Source organism: Aquila chrysaetos, chromosome 14 (genome assembly GCF_900496995.4).
Source record: "Aquila chrysaetos chrysaetos chromosome 14, bAquChr1.4, whole genome shotgun sequence".
In the NCBI taxonomy this organism is placed as follows: domain Eukaryota; kingdom Metazoa; phylum Chordata; class Aves; order Accipitriformes; family Accipitridae; genus Aquila; species Aquila chrysaetos.
In genome coordinates, this window is record NC_044017.1 from 15468483 (window position 1) to 15485806 (window position 17324).

The following is a 17324-nucleotide window of genomic DNA, read 5'->3' on the forward strand; positions in this document are numbered from 1 at the left end:
ATGGGTAAAGGGCCACGCACGGGATGGAACCCCCACTGTGAAATGGAACCAACAGGTGGACCACCTCGCCCAAATCAGGACGATCACCAGTGAGAAGGAAGATTGGGACCGATTAGCTGAATGGTTGCATATCAAGCGAGGCCACTCAGAGAAAGCAGATCTCTATTATGAATGCCGATCCCAGGGTTGGCCAGTGCCTATGAAAACCTATGAAGCAATTCTCACAGCTTGCCCACAATGCCAAGTAAGGCTCAAGCTGATCACCCAAATCAAGCCCTGTCCCAGCATATCAGACAAGGCAAGGCTCTTTGGAGCACGTAGCAGATTGATTATGTTGGCCCCTTGAAACCATCCCATGGGAGGAAATGTATTTTGTTAGGAGTGCAGGTGGTATTGGGATTGTCTCTGGCCACAGCCATTAGCACAGCCACCGGCGACCAGATAGTTGAAGCTGTGCAAGAATGGTTTAGTATTTTACCTATTCCTGAATGTATTCAAAGTGACAATGGGTTGCATTTCACGAACACAGTGGTACAAGACTGGGCACGAGGGGAAGGCATCAAGTGGGTGTTTCACACACCATATTATTCCCAAGCTAAAGGTATAGCTGAGCAAACCAATGGTTTGATCAAAAGACATGCTGACATCTCATGCCATAACTGGGACATACAATTACCACAAGCGGTTTTTATTGTTAATAACTGATGGTGAAATTATGGAAGTCCAAAAATTCGAGCATTTTGTCCTACGGGACCATTAACAGGCGACAACTCTATCCCGGATGTTCATAGATGCCACTTCCCACTAAGGACATACGTGGGCCAACCTGTCATGGTGAAACTGCCCTCCATTGGCATTGTTCCTATGACGCTGGCAAAACCCAGGCTTATATGCCTGAGAAGCCCTAGATGGGAGCAGAAAGTCTCACCGTATCAATGCCCGGTGGATAATCCCGGACTTCTAACCCCAAGACTCAGTCTCAGGACTGAGGCCTAGCTTTGTGTTTTCCTACAGGACAATGGAGAAACGAGCCATCCTGGTGCTTCTACTGGCAGCGATGATGGTGGCCAGCGTGGATGGTGAAGGTCTGGATGACAATGTCATGGCAAAAATGATGGTGGGATTCACCTGAATGATGAACCTAACCTCTGTAACGGTTCCCCCAAGTCAGGTGAAGACCCTCTACCAATTTTTGTGCAGGACATCAATATATTGCTAGCCCTTGAGCTCACATGGGAGCAATTTAACAATTATAGCTGGAGGTTCACAGAGGATGGGGGAGGAGGCTATACTTATATTGTCTATAGTTGGTCACCAGGCTAGTTCGGTATGAAATACTAGATGTAATTACATTCTCCAACCTACCCATGAGGCCATGGGGTGGAGCTGGAATGGTACTACACCATGCCCTGAAATTCCATGGGGGACTACCAAATATGGTACTCGATGGAACACTGATGACCATACCCTACAATACACAAAGCCATTAAACGCCTCATGGTGCATCAAACACCACGAATGGGATAACAATGAATGTCCCAGTACATGTAACCGAAACACGTGGGCTAGACACATCCATGGACCTAGCTGGTATGGAGAAAAGGATAGAATACTCCTGGCAGGGAAATCTCTGCTCTGGAACTGTCAGGTGGAAATTGGGTGCAAAGACATAGATAAAATGACATTACTATGGCTGTATCCTCCTGTCCAAGAAGCTTTAATATGAGGCTGTCTATGTAGCAATACTAGCTACTCACAACCTTCTGTCCTGAATTACACCAAGAAAGACTACTGTCATCCCCTTACTACCATACCAGGTTCATGTCAAACATCCACTGTCCCTGCATCCCCTAACTTAGTGTGAGCATGTTCCGACAGCCATTTACATTCGCGATGATTTGATGCTACTAAAGGAGAAAGGTGTATGTGGAGTTTTGAACGTGTCAATGTATGACTGCTGTGTCCACATTCCAAAGGTATCAATGCTGCTTCAGGACCAAATCAACAAAATGAAGAAAGTGGCAAAAGACTCAGTGGCAATTGCTGCTGCACTGGAGACTAATGGGCTGGGAAAGGTTTTTGATATGTTTGTATTTTCTTTGTCGGAATGGATAACCGGCCTCCTCCAATCTTTAACAATGATTGTAGTTATGATTATTGTAGTCTGTGTTAAAATAAGCTGTATTAAACACTAGAATAAATATAGACGTGGAACATACATCCAGGTCTTAATCAGTCCTGCAAGGGGCTTTTGCCTGTCGTGGAGGGTGGGTGGGATTCTGGGCACCATTTAACCCCGCTTTTTCGACTCCTCCTTCCCATCAGTCCCTTGGCATGTACTGTGGCTCAAAGCAAAGTGTCACCACTTTATGCTGTAAGAGCAAGGCAACATCACGGTCAGGACCCCAGCACAAGTCCGGACCTTCTTGTCACTCCACAGCTGAGCACAGGGCCAATGGGGAGGTAGAGGAGATCAAAAGCATAGCAAGATAATAGAAATATTGACCGGTGGCCTGTGATGGGCAAAAATGTATTGCTTTTCTTTCCCAGATCAGAAGAAGTAGTAACATACTCAGTTCTTTCCTTGTCAAGACCTTTTCTTGGATGCAGGTGTCTCCTCGGGTTTCCTATAAGAAAAAACAAAGCTCCTGGGAGACAGAAAAGGCTTATACAAGTGCAACCCTCACATGAACTTTTTGTCTTCTTGGACAGTTAAATATCAGAGAGAGAGGGGTGAAACACAGAGAAGAAGAGAGGAAGAAAAAAGGAAGGGAAAGGAAGGGAAGGGACTCATCCAAATACTGAGACTGGCCACATAGACATTCAACACTTCATTTCCGTAAAGAAATAGTAAGAAATTTTAGAAAGAAGGGCATATGAAGAAATGCTAAGAACTGCAGACAGTCCATACAATGTATTCCAGCAAAGGCAAGGGGAACAGGCACATATTGGTCATTCAGTCCTATTGCAAACAAATCGCTCTGTCAGTACTTAGACTTGAGGCAGCTTTGTTTGCAGACAGCTGGGATGCTGGCTATCATTTCCTAATGGCATTTAAATAATCCTTTATTTATTGGGTGTTTTGGTTGCAATATACATTGGGACATTCATGCGACGGAAAAGAGAATGGGGCACAACTTTGTATTGCAATGTGTTAGCAGAGACTCTAAGTCTGTATAAAGCACTAGCAAATAGACAGCTGCGTGTACAATAGCACCATCGACTCCCACATCCACATGGTTGTGTGGCGGGAGTGCGCTTGGCATCCTTGGTTTTCCTTCCACCCTTGTGTGCAGTAAGCTCCAGAGATGGCAGGTACACTTTCTGCCTGCCCAGACTGGCCCTGCAGAGCAGCAGCATCTGGAGCACGCGTTGTGGTTAGGAACTCCAGACGAAATGCTGATCTGCAGTTCTCAGCTATGGAGGCAGGGAAATGAATGGCAGGGAGATGGTAAGAAAGACCAGAGTCAGGTCTCGAGATCTGATGTTTCTCCCTTTTGAGTGCATAGGGATTTTTTATTTTCCAAAGAGGATTTAGGCTTTTTTTTTTTCTCTAAAATGCCTCGGTTTTGCCATTGTGCAGAGCTCCTAGCAGTTGGGAGTTTAATTACTTTGCGATTGCTGAGGGTGTCAAGTGAGCCTTTGCCTGTGAAAAAAAGATGGCATTGCATCTGAAACACTTCAGGTGCCAGCTGGGAGAGTTGCACCTGAATTTCCATGCTCTGCTGACACCTGCACAATCATTGCAAGATCTGCAGATCAGCTGTGCAATTTCTTTCCACTGTTGTGCCTGGCACTTGTATTTTTCCTTCTGAAAAGAGCTGGAGCCCATTAGACATCGTACAGGGCTCCTGTACATGTTCCATGTAGCTGATCTGGAGTTGTTAACCTAATGGAATCTGCAAGCTAGTCATGTCTGAGTAAGAATTACAAGAAAGGGTATTCTGCTGTGTGCTGCACACAAGTACTTGCACTGCCCAAAGAGCAGCAATGGTTGTCCCTTCTTCTATCGAGCAAGTTGGTTCAGCATCTCTCTCTGCCAGGAATGAGTAGTTGTAAATAAAACCTGGAGGGTTTTCTAGTATGGAACATGCTGTCCAGCATGTCCCTTGGGTCCCTCTCGGATGATATCCACCGCCCTGTGTAAGATGCTCCTATAACCTGAAGTTCACATGCCACCTCCCCACCTGGGGAGATGTGCCAGCTGGTGGGCATTTGCTCACGGAGCCGAGGAGCGAGCCAGCAAGGCCGCCTGCGAGGGGTGGGATGGGTCTGCGGGCAGTGCGGGCCCGCTCCGGCTTGGTGGTGCGCAAGTGAAATCTGCCGGCCAGAGCAGAAGGGCACGGTGACTCTCTCCTCGCCTCCGCCGAGGTGGTGCTGGGGCTGCATCGTGCCCCTCGAAGGCCAGGTAACAGAGCTCATCTGGGGAATCCAAGCAGGAAACGTAGATGGGCACCTACAAGGACAGAGTCAGAAAGTGCTGGTGAAACCATGAAGGCAGGAACAGGCGTGACTTTGTCCCCCGTCCTTTGGGAAGCATGCTGTAAAAAAGGGGTCATTCCTGGCACGGGAGGGAGAACCCTTACTGGCAGCGACTGTGGTGTTGCTTCGGCCCCTTCTCAACACGTGTGATACCCTCAGGGCACGGCAAGTTGACAGCGAAGTGCAGTGCCCCTTTGCCAGGCAGTAGGGCTCAAGCAGGGAGCCCCTGAGGGGCTGTGATGTGTTTCTTCCCTCAGTTACGTCAGGTGAAATGGGAGCTTTTTAAGAAGTACCAGTATCTCAGTGTCTACAGCTACTTGGAACAAGTCCTGGCTGTGTCTCTGGGATTCAGACAACACCAACCAGTGCTGGGAGTGCCAGCTCACATGACCAGAAAAGTGGGACTTTGCCTCTTTCTGTAGGTAGCGGGTCAAAGAGCTCAGAATTGTGAGTCTTGTGACCTTACTGGGGTGTCTGCTCAGCCTTGCTCTCCTGGTTTCAGCTGGGATAGAGTTAACCGTCTTGCTAGTAGCTGGTACAGTGCTATGTTTTGAGTTCAGTAGGAGAAGAATGTTGATAACACACTGATGTTTTCAGTTATTGCTAAGTAGTGTTTAGTCTAAAGTCAAGGATTTTTCAGCTTCTGATGCCCAGCCAGCGAGAAAGCTGGAGGGGCACAAGAAGCTGGCACAGGACACAGCCAGGGCAGCTGACCCAAACTGGTCAAAGGGATATTCTATACCCTGTGACGTCACATCTAGTATAGGAACTGGGGGGAGTGGGGGCAGGGGGATCACCGCTTGGGGACTAACTGGGTGTCGGTTGGCGGGTGGTGAGCAACTGCACTGCGCATCATTCGTACATTCCAATCCTGTTATTATTGCTGTTGTAATTTTATTAGTGTTATCATTATCATTATTAGTTTCTTCTTTTCTGTTCTATTAAACCGTTCTTATCTCAACCCACGAGTTTTACTTCTTGTCCCGATTTTCTCCCCCATCCCACTGGGTGGGGGGGGAGTGAGTGAGCGGCTGCGTGGTGCTTAGTTGCTGGCTGGGGTTAAACCACGACACTTGCACAAACAGAGCTTCAACCAATGCAAAATGAAAACTGCCGAGGTTGGAGTGGTATGTTTCTCCTGACATACATGTTCTCCCAAGGGCAGGTGCTTGCTTCCTCTCTGGGGCCATCTCTGTGCACCTCAGAAATATTTCCTACACTCAGAGCATTTGAAAGATGGACAGCAGGGTCTGCTACACACCTGGGTTCCTTGTTCTTCTTGCCCAGCTTGGACTTCCTCAGTTGCCTCAGGTTTCCTCCAGCCAAAGCAGTGGTCCAAGTGGAAGGGCTCTCTCTTGTTAGGGGACAGGGAGAAAGGGGATGAATGCGCTCTGGTGACAGAGTTGGGAGATGGCGTTTCCAGAGAACTCCACCTTTGCCTTTTTTCCTTAACTCAACTTTTTCACACCAACTCTGTTCTTCACATAATGTCTGGGTAAAAGATGGTGGTTGGCACTCTCTTTTAGACCCCAGCCCCTAAAACCTTGGGGGAAAACTCCCAGAAGCACAGCAGGCCACAATAGTGCAGGCCAGAATAGTGCAGCCCAGGGGGTTGCAGACACGTCCTGCCCACTTCCCACTTTTCCTGGGATGCTTTAGACAGTTGGCAGAGGGAAGAAAACCGTCCTTCTGCCTGCTTGAGACAGACCTGTTGTCTCTTTGGCTCCAAATGTGTGAAGCTAAGTCAGGAGAAGCTAAAAACCAAAACCCAAGCTGTTGCATGGTGTTTTGTGGAAAGCAAGGAAGGGAGGGACGGAAGGAAGGAAGGGAGGGAAGGAAAGAAGGAAGGAAGGAAGGAGGGAGAGAGAAAGAGTGAGCAGCACTCTCTGGAAGCCCTCTAGGAGTAGTGGTAGGAAAGATTTTCCAGGACTCAATGCCTCCACCTCATGCAATGCTTATTTGCAAAGATGCGTGTCTGAAGAAGGACATACTGGATGGCTGGAAAGTGAGATAGGGGAGCACACACATATTTTGTCTTTGCATCTGCCACTGGCATTTTACAAGGGTTTCTGGGCACCATTTAACCTGGCTTTTTCATCTCCTCCTTCCCATCAGTCCCTTGGCATGTATTGTGCCTCAAAGCAAAGCGTCACCCCGCTATGCTGCAAGAGCAAGGCAACATCACAGTCAGGACCCAGACACAAGTCGGGACCTTCTAGCTGAGCAGAGGGCTAATGGGAAGGTAGGGGAGACCAAAGGATGACCAGGGCCTGCCTCTGTGCAGGACATCTGTTCCCGAGTAGCCTGTGTGTGCTGTCATTGACTGCTGCCCTTCTGAGGAAGACAAGACCTTGAAAGGGTTTGAAAGGAGTAAGTTCCCAGGTGCCATTTCAGAAGAGGAATATACTTTTGGTGCCTCCTACAATAATTTGTTATAGGGATAGGCAGGAGAACGCATGGTTTAAGTACAACCACAGCTTTTGCAAGTGATCGAGGGTTGCTGCTGACAGTGAAAAAGCAGCCGAGCCCTCTTGCCTATGACCCCAGTGAGAGTCAAGCTCCGCTCTTTGCACACAAGCTACTTTACGGGGTGGTGGCCGACTGCCCGAGTGACTTTGGGCTTTTGGAAGTTCTGCTGCTCTCTTGACGCTGCAGACAAACCAAAGCACCCACCAAAAAGCAGCCACAGGTATTTCTAGCTTCTCAAGAGACCTTCTGGCTGAGGTGGGAAGGGCTGCTCTTTGCCCTCTTCAGAGCTTCACAAGCCAAAACGCACGCTGACATTTGTCCCACCTCTAGCAACGGTAGCAACCACTGGGTCCTGCGGCTTGAGGGGCTCCCCGTGACATTACTGGTGATGGTGGCCTGAGACAGAGAAATGTTACTGAACAACAATTAAAGCTGCCTTGTAAAAATTGTTTTTCGTGCTGCCTGGCCGTTTATTTTGAAGCCTTTCTGAAGGACAGCTACGATGGGTCTGTCATAAACTTTTGCTGTGGTAGAAGTGGACAGCCTTGGCTCCTGTCGCTGCTTTGCTTGCTGCTGCCACAAGTGCAGTGGCTGACCTGTCTGCAGCTGGTGGGGTCATCTGCTCTTCAGAAGGAACAAATCATGAAACAGGAAACAGAAAAAGCAAAGTTAATGGGTGCGCAGTTTGTTGCACCAGAAGAACCCAGAGCTGAGTTCCATCCCCATGAATGCCTTAGCTTAGTCCCCTTGAAACCTCTAACTGAAAATTCATAAACATAGAACTGGTGAAATGTGGCTTTCTTATGATTTGTCAGGAAGAGGTGGTGTGGAAATTAGGAAGTAAAAATTAGTGAAGGAAGGATAATTTACTCTGCCCATCACCTAAAAATGTAGCATCAGATCTATATTACAAATATTTATATTAATATTGTTCTCTGGGTTGACAGACTACAACCTCTGGGTTAGAGTGGAATAGTATAGACTATTTCAGTTGGAAGGGACCTACAACGATCATCTAGTCCAACTGCCCGACCACTTCAGGGCTGACCAAAAGTTAAAGCATGTTATTAATGGCATTGTCCCAATGCCTTTTAAACACTGACAAGCATGCGGCATCAACCACCATCTACGAAGACTGCTCCAGTGTTCGACTACCCTCCTGGTAGGGAAATATCTTCTGACATCACATATGAATGTCCCCTGGCACAGCTTTGAACCATTCCCACATGTCCTGTCACTGGGTACCTGGGAGAAGAGCTCAGCACCTCCCTCTCCACATCGCCTCCGCAGGAAGCTGTAGAGAGCAATGAGGTTGCCCCTCAGCCTCCTTTTCTCCAAACGAAACAATCCCAAAGTCCTTCACTGCTCCTCACAGCACATTCCTCCCAGCCCCTTCACCAGCTTTGTTGCCCTCCTCTGGATGCATTCAAGGACCTCAACATCCTTCTCAAATTGTGGGCCCCAGAACTGCACACAGTACTCAAGGTGAGGCCGCACCAAGGCTAAGTACAGCGGGACAATCCCCTCTTTTGACCGGCTGGTTGTGTTGTGTTTGATGCACCCAGGATGGGGTTTGCCCTCTTGGCTGCCAGGACACACAGCTGACTCACATTGAGCCTGCTGTCGATCAGCACCCCCAGATCCCTTTCTGCAGGGCTGCTCTCCAGCCACCTCTCCCCCAATTTATACGTGTCCAGTGTTATTCTGTCCCAGGTGCAGAATCTGGCATTTGTTCTTGTTAAATTTCATGCCACTGGTGATCCCCAATGCTCCAATTTATCTACATCCCTTTGCAAGGCCTCTTGTTCCTTGAGAGTCAAGAGCACCTCCCAGTTTAGTATCATCAGCAAACGTACTAGGGGTGCATTCAACTCCTCCATCCAGATCATTGAGAAAAATATTGAATATCACTGGCCCTAGAATTGAGCCCTGAGGAACACCACTGGTGACTTGCTGCCAGCCATATACAGTCCCATTCACTACAACCCTTTGTATGTAAGAAGCTGAATTGTTAGTCACGGCCATCTCTTTGAGACTCCGTGCTGCCTGGACCTGGGCCACTGACAACCTGTAGAGAAAAATGACCTCTGGAATAGGATCTGTTATTCTACAGATAACCACAGACTACTGGAGTTGGTGTCTACGGCATTGGCTGATGCTGTGCAAAGAGGGAAGGACCAGGGCTTGGTCTGTTGCAGCCCGTTGTGCTTCTGGGGCGTTGTGTTTCCATTGCATCTTTGACGACAATGACTTCTGTGCCAGCTGCCAGAATATGCACTGCCATGTTCTGTTACGTTTTGAATTTGATAAGGTTTGTGGCTTTCTCTCTGGCATGTTTTCTCTCCAATGCCAAATTACAGAATTACTGCCTGGGAGCTCAGCAGAGCATCCAGTACTTCTCAAATGGGGACCGCTACTGGTGGGGGTCTTCTACCAAAGGACTGTATTGTAAGCACAGGAGTCTCAGAATGCCCGCTTCTGCCCACCACAAAACCCTCCATCTTACTGAGATTTAACAAGTTATTCACCATCTACATAGTGGCTAACACAAACGTTCTTTGGTTACAGAGCATACCCTTACAATTCTTAAGAGGCATTTACAAATCCTTTCCCCTACTGTGGGGTTCTATGTGCTTTGTTTCTGTTTGGTTTTCTTTCTTCTTTTTTTCTGTTTCTTATTTTTTGATAATTGTTTAATTGTAAAATTTGGGAATTTTCAACCAAATTCAATCACTATGGCAGTAGGGCTATCGTGGGGATGAATATGCCAAATGAAAAGACTCCTGTAGGCTGCAGTACCATTGGCTTCAACAGAACTATGCTAAGGTATAAACTTTTGGATTTGTGAACGTGACCATCCTGCGGTGTCAGCACAGGAATATGTGCTCAAAATAGAATACATTCAGTAGCATATCCAGAATACAGTATAAGTAATATTCTCCCTATCTTATTTTGATACTAACCAAAATAATGCCTTTGGGACCTGAAGTTCAAACCTAGTCAACAGGATCTATAAGATTGATTTCAAATACAAATAAACATTGTTAATAATCTGACTACCCACAAGCAGTTCTGCAAAGAACACTGAATTCAGGAAGAGATTTGAAGGAACTTGTATGGTACTATTCAAAAGACAGACATTGGCATGACAGAAAATAAGAAAAAAAGCTAGTTTCATTTAAATCTATCACAAAATCTACTATCACAAAATCTGTGAGGACAAAATTTGCTGGTTAAGCTTCCATTCATTTACTGGGGCTGTAATTTATCTCACAGGGAGTAGGAAAAGGACCAAAGTTTGAAGAGTAAGTGCAGTATTTAACTATACTTATCCAAGAGGACATGACCAAGATCATAATGCCACAAATCCCTTGCAAATGTCCACTTTTGGAAAGAGTAATCCATAGATGATCTTGGGTCCTGCTCTCACAAATCCCACACAGAAGCCAGTTTAGGCAAAACCAAAGGCATAAGAATGAATCTTTTTTTCAGTACCACAAACCCATCACACAGATTATACATTTTAATTTTATTCAGGGTATTCTTTAAAAAGTTTCATACAAATCCTGCTACAGGAAAGCAGTGTGAGTCTCCTGTATCAACAGATTAAGTAGTAGAAATTATTATCAGGGTGCAACAAGGCTCTTTCTGATGACTTTCTCTACAAAGTCAGGAACATCTAAGTGGTATGAGAAATTATAACAACTGAGAAATATAAGAAATTATGACAGAGGTGAGATATGAGAAGTTCTAACAATTACTATTAAAAAGTTGGAGAGAATTTATGTATCCTTTGTCTCTTTAAAATAACGTTTTTAATACAAATATATCTGAAAATTACTGAGTAAATATATGATCTGAAGTTAGAATACAAATATAATAATATGCTTAAAGACACTTTCTAATATTAGACTGAAGTGAATCAAGCTTTTCTACTAGATTTGGATTCTGATAAGCTTCACCTTCCTCAGTGGCTGGAGAAGAGAATGTAAAAATATTCTGTAAAAGGTGTTAAAAATGTTAAAATACTATACCAGCCATTCATAAAATTACGACCAGAATTTTTTTCTTTATAAGAATTAATTAAAATATTCAGTTCTTAATTTTCCCTCAATTAAATCTTATTAAAAATTTAAAAAAAAAAAGAAGGAAAAAAGTATTCTACCGTACCTCCTCTAAAAATAGATTTAATGATTTTCCTCTGCGAAATAATCCAAATTGCCTCTACAGCATGACCAAGAAGAAACAATGTCTGTGCTCCCTCTTCTGGTTCTGCAGCAGCATTGACCTAAGCAAATCCTAACCATACTGACATCAGGGCTGAGGCCTGTGCACGACAGAGAGAACAAAAATGTAAAGCACCGTACTGTTTCAGCTTCCTTGAAGAGAAAAATTAAAAGTTGCTTCAAATGGAAATTACAATGGTAAAAAAAAAAATATTTCCAAACTTCCTGAAAGATTTTTCCAAGACCTGACAGTTGAAAAATATAAAAATGCCTTGCACAATGGACAACAACACTTTTTCAATATTTGTAATACTGCAGTTATTTTGTAATAATCTAATCCGTTATAGAAATCCTGATCTCTGTGGTGGGCAATCTGAAAACTTTAAAATAATAGTTTATCTAATAAATTGTTCACAAAGAAGATTTAAATAACCTTTTTAATGCTAAAACTAGACCCTTTTTAATTGTCTAATTGTAAACCCAGTAACTCCCCCATAACAAACAGTAACAGAAATAAAAAATAGATAGCCTCATCCTCTCAGAAGCAATTTATTTATATATTTCTGTAGGAAGAACTCATACAACCAAGACTTTGCATCTTCACCATAAGTGATTCTGTATACAGTAGAATATTGTGAAGAATAGATACTGTAAACAATACAACTTTCACCTCAAAAATGACAGAAGGTATCCTTTAAAATTCTTTGACAGTGTTTCTAATACGTTCAACACGGAGCTCTTACATCTGTTGTACGAAGCCATCCTTGCTGGGTTAGTCATGTGACTTGTCAGAGCAGTCTAACGACGGCTGGCATTCAGTTTTAACTTTTAAGCTTTTAAAAGACTATTTATTTATAATTAAAACTAAATTAGTGGTTTCAAGATAAATGGATAACGTACATTCTGCCACTTGTGATTATTCTTATCATTTACTACAAGTTCGATCATTATCTTAGATAGCTGAGGCAAAGGAGGTTCATACCGTGGCTCAGGAATGCCCTACGTCCAGCATGGTGTACCCTCACAAACGCTGGCTCGGAAAAATAATTTTTCTCTATGCTTGTTCAATTTAACGGGAAGGTGGGCTAGGCATAAGGGATAGCAGGAAGGGGGAAAATCAAGATCCTGCCTGCTTCCCGCTATGGTTTGTGTATGACACCATCTGAAATGGAAAGGATACTGCGTCTTCTGTTTCTGCATAGGATTTGCATAGCACAATACGCTAGACAGCACCAACTCAAAGTCTGCCACTCCAGAAGTCAACAGTCCATGTGCTGTGCAATGTGTCCCAAAACCATAGGCTTACGGCCAAAAATGGGGCAGAGTCATTAGCTGGTGTATAAGACACACAGTAGACAGGAGTTTGGAAATAACATTTGGGATGGACCCACTTAATTACTAGGAAGCCAGCCTCTCTTCCCTAGCAGTAGATCCCCCACACAGAGCATGTGCTTCATGACAGAAAAGCTGAGACCACAGCAGAGACTGTCATCAGCATCACAGCTGTCTCCAGCCTCGCCCAGGCTCATGGAGCCACTGTGTTCCTGCGAAGCACGGCGGCCTCGCAGCTGCCTCCGTCACAGTGCTTCGCCCGAGGGAATTGGGGAGCGTGGGCGGCCGCTTACCCCACGTGCAGGCACAAATCCAGGTGTGGCTCTGCCCCATAATTGTTTGCTCGTGCAGACCAGAATGACACAGTTGGTACTTGCTGACTGCACTAAGAAGATTTCTGGAAGATGAAGCTCTGCTGGTTGGTGTCATAGGGGCAGAGTTATGAGCTACGTCTTTCCTTTCCTGCTCCACCGCATTTTGGGAAGAAGAGGAGGTATTAATTACATCCTCCGCCCTCTCCCAGTCATCCTTCCCATAGGCACAAGCAGGGGTCAAGCTTAATTTTGCTGCCATTGGCAAGGTAGAGCAATCCTGTCCCTGCATTAGTACAAGCTAATGAGGTTCCACAACATGAGCATCTTGTATTACAAAACTGACCCATTTTATTTTTTAAAACACAAGGCAATTTAGAGATACACAATATAGAATTAGCATAGTGTGACTTCAGAAGTGTGATGTATGTTGTTGAATATGCACTACTGGTAATGTCTCTCTATTTAAACAATAATAAAAACCACAGAGTTTGTAGGTTTGATTTTTGACTGTAACAACTTGTTCTGACCTTGGCTTTCAAGAAAACTTGTTAAAAAACTGTTATGTCAGTTCAAAAAAACAATGCTCAATTCTATGACTTGCAATCTCAGGCTAAACGCTACATGCACCAGCTACAAATACTTCAAACACCTGTGGCTTTGGGACACTCTGCCAAAAGCCTTTCATGGAATCATGGGATGACTGAGGTTGGAAGGGACCTCTGGAGGTCATCTGGTCCAACCCCCCTGCTCAAGCAGGGCCAGGTAGAGCCCTTTTCTCCAGTTATATCACCTATCTTCTTCCTGCAGCAACAGAAAGCAGGAGAGATACACAAACCCATAGCTTAGGTCTGTTGTATAGGAAGACCATGGCCACAGAAAGTCATCTAACGTCCACAGCATATTTCGTGATTAAATTTTTGTGGTTTTAAGATTAGAGGAAGACATTCAGATCTTAAAGACCATCTGCTCTGAGAGCTTTTACAGGCACCAGCTTTTAAGTGGCAATGGCTCAGTTTGATTCAATTCACTATGCAGGACTCAAGAGAAAAAAGCAAAGGGCTAAACATTCATATAAACATTAATCTTTTTGAGGCACAGTCAAGTAAGAGTAATATGAAGCTGACCTGCTGCTCTGTTGAAGCAACAGTAGGTGTATTTATGGGGAAAGGCAGAAGTGCCTCAGCTTTCAGATGCTCAGGAATTGATAGACATTTGCTATTTGTGAAGGATGGAAGGGGGAGTCTTCAGGTCTCGATCCTTTCTGTGACATTATCCTCAAAACTCATATTGATGCCTCCTGAGATGAAACTCACTATAGAGTAGACAACGAGTATCAGGAGGAGTATCATTTGACTGTTCAACACAGAGCAAATGCAGTACATCTACAGAAGTACAAAGAAGTACATCTATACATATCTAAATAGCAGCTAACACCAAAACCCCAAACTCAATGAAAGTACAAACTAAAAATCTGAACAATATACAAAAATGTTTTTGTTCCATCAAACCATCCTGATGCCATCCAGTTTTATCAGCCCTGCTGTTTTAGCCCGTGCGTTGATGCTAGGGGCCGTGGTACGCTGCAAGGACATGGAACCCAGATCTCCAGATCATCCACTCAGATACATCTGAGGCCCGTAATGCTTAAATCACATTTTCCTAGTAAAAAGATGAAGCGTTAGAGGGATAGACTGAAGAATTTTGTAATGCCATAGACCAGTCCGGCAGCTTAAAAAAAAATTCACTTAAACAAAAAAAAAACCCAAAAACAAACACACAAAAAAATTAAAAAACAATAATAATTAACCTTTTTTCTGTATGACATGAACACGGACCAATGAAGGTAGGATAGGTTTGGCAAAAAGACGGATGTGTCCTAAAGTTATTCTCTTCTACAACTACTTTTTGTATTAAAAAAATTAAAGGGGCAAATCTGAGTTAAAAGGAGATCTATGGACATTTAAGAAAATGTCAGCTTTCAAAGAAAAATCTTTAACACTTAAAAATTGCAGCTTTACACATTGACAAAGCTTGTTTATGAGCACAAGTCCAATGGCTTTGGAGAAGAGTCAGCAGAAATAAAATCTCAGAAATCTCAGGAAGGATTGATACCTTGGCTGGCAACATTCAGCTCTCACGTGAGTAGGTGAAACAATAAAAATGTTAATAAATACAACCCATTATTTTTAGATGTCAAAGGTCACTAAACTGAGTTAGATAAGACTACTGCAAACTAAGCACACACCAAACTGATGAACTTTGAAAACTGTTATATATGAAAACATCTATACTACTGTGAAGAACTTCACAAAGTTTTTATAAGCCAAAAGGGCTGTTAGGAATCTGTAATTCTGACACATGAATAAATAAGGGAATTAGATTTGTATTACTTTATTAACATAATGCTTTATTTATATTTTAAGATTATTGATGTTAAAATGCATTTTTTATAGTAATCCACAGAATATGTATGTCTATTTTCAAGTTTTTGAGACTTCTATTATTTAGTTCCTATTAAAAGTTTGGCATCCATAGATCATATACATGATACAGAATATCTACCATTTAGCAATAGGAACTGATTTTTTAAATGAAGGTGTTAAATTGTTGAAACCTAAGGACAGCGTGCTCAATTCTGCTTTTGCTGCTTTCCAATCTTTTCAAAGATTCATTTTTTTCCTTGTTATCTTCTTCAGGGCTTTAATTGTACAGGTAGGGATGAAATTTAGGGTATGTTTTGTTTTCCTTTGGACGGTTGATGAATTTTACATTGAACAGCTACAGGAGAAATAGAAACTTATTTGTCTTACGGAAATATGACATTGTAGAAGTTAATAATTACTTTGACCCTTTGCACAGATTCTCTATTATGTTGTATTAAATGAAACACGATCTTCAGGATTTTTTTCAGTTAAATACTGATTTCACGTGTGACTAGTTTGATTTAAGTAAAGACCATTCCTTATTTTGTGTTTTTAAAATTGTTATTAAGAACCCAAAGATGTTGTGTCTTAAATAAAAACCACCTTATGTATAGAAGCCACTTTATATTTCAGAGGAAATGGTTTCCTCAGATCTAATAGGTTTAGTTTGTACTCCTCTAATTCCTGCCATGAAATGAAATTAAAATTGCCTGAAAGATGCTACAGAACATTGCAGACACTTTTTATGACGTGAGATCTAAATCTTTATAAGGCCTTAAGATTTCAAGTCTGCAAACTCTAGAACTAGGAATGTCAGCAGCTTCTATTTATTTATTTATTATAGTTACTCTGAATATTGCCACAGAAGTGTGGTAACAGCATAATTCTATCAACACAGTAATGTTAAAAAATTACCACATGCAGACAAGTCTTATCCACTGCATAAAATGTATTCATGAAATCCTTTTGCTGATCACAAATTTACTTACAGCACTGTGCTTCTGAATGGCTGGACAGCAGTTTAGAAAATGAAATGTCAAACACGGAGAAGTTGCTACCATGATTATACCCATACATTTTATGCGGGGAAGCCTGAGAGGCTGTGTTTTCTTGCTGGCTGTTGTATATTCAAGGATCAAAGGTAGTTACAAAGATGAGAGTGAAGTGGACCAACACAGTGCTTGCCTCAATTATTTCCACTAGACACTGGCTTTTGCAAAGGATTAAGGGCCAGATCCAAAAACAAATTTAGATTCTTATCACAATGCCTAATTTCTATGTGCCTGTCCCTTCAAAGATCCATCAGAATCCCAAGCTTAGTGACCCTTTTTACGGGTTCAGGGGGAGTTAACTTACAAGTTGGTGACTGTGAGCCAAGGACTTTTTAGATGTCTACAGAACAGTCTCCAGAGAATTTCAGGCTCTGGTGATTTTCTGCCTACTGACTGGATGTGCTGTTCACCCTCCACTATGCAAAGAAACCAAAGTACATCTTGTAATTGGGAAGTCCTCACTGAGTACCTACTAAGCTGGCAGTTTACTTGGTCGGCTTGCTACACTCTCTGGTTTTCAACAGACTTTCAAGGATGACAACAAGCAGCCTTAGCTTCCTCCAGCTCTTATTTAGTTGTCTCAGACACTGGATTTCTTGGCAGTCTGTCTGCCGAGGTCAAGTGCTTCTTGGTTGCATGGAAAATTGTAAATAGTGGTCATAATTGCCAATGACCCTTGCTCTGCTACAGATGCAGAAAAGTTATGTTGAGCTTTTTCAAACAGAAGTACTAGCGGTCTGTGGTGGGTTCCTGTAGGCAGGATGAAGCTGGGGACTGATCTTGAAGGAGTTCCCATGCTGGGAGAACAGGCAGGCATCCTGCCTTATATCCAAACACATCTTCTCGCCTTCACCCCTGCTCTCTAGGGCTCCCTCTGCTGTTATCCCGACTCTGCATGACATAGGTAGGACTTCAGGATGCTCATAAATTGACAGGTCAGCCAAGACCATGGCTGCTGTCTAATCTAAGTCAATTACCTGTTCCTCTCTATCTGAGAAAACCAGGCAGGCAGCTTGAGAGTCATGC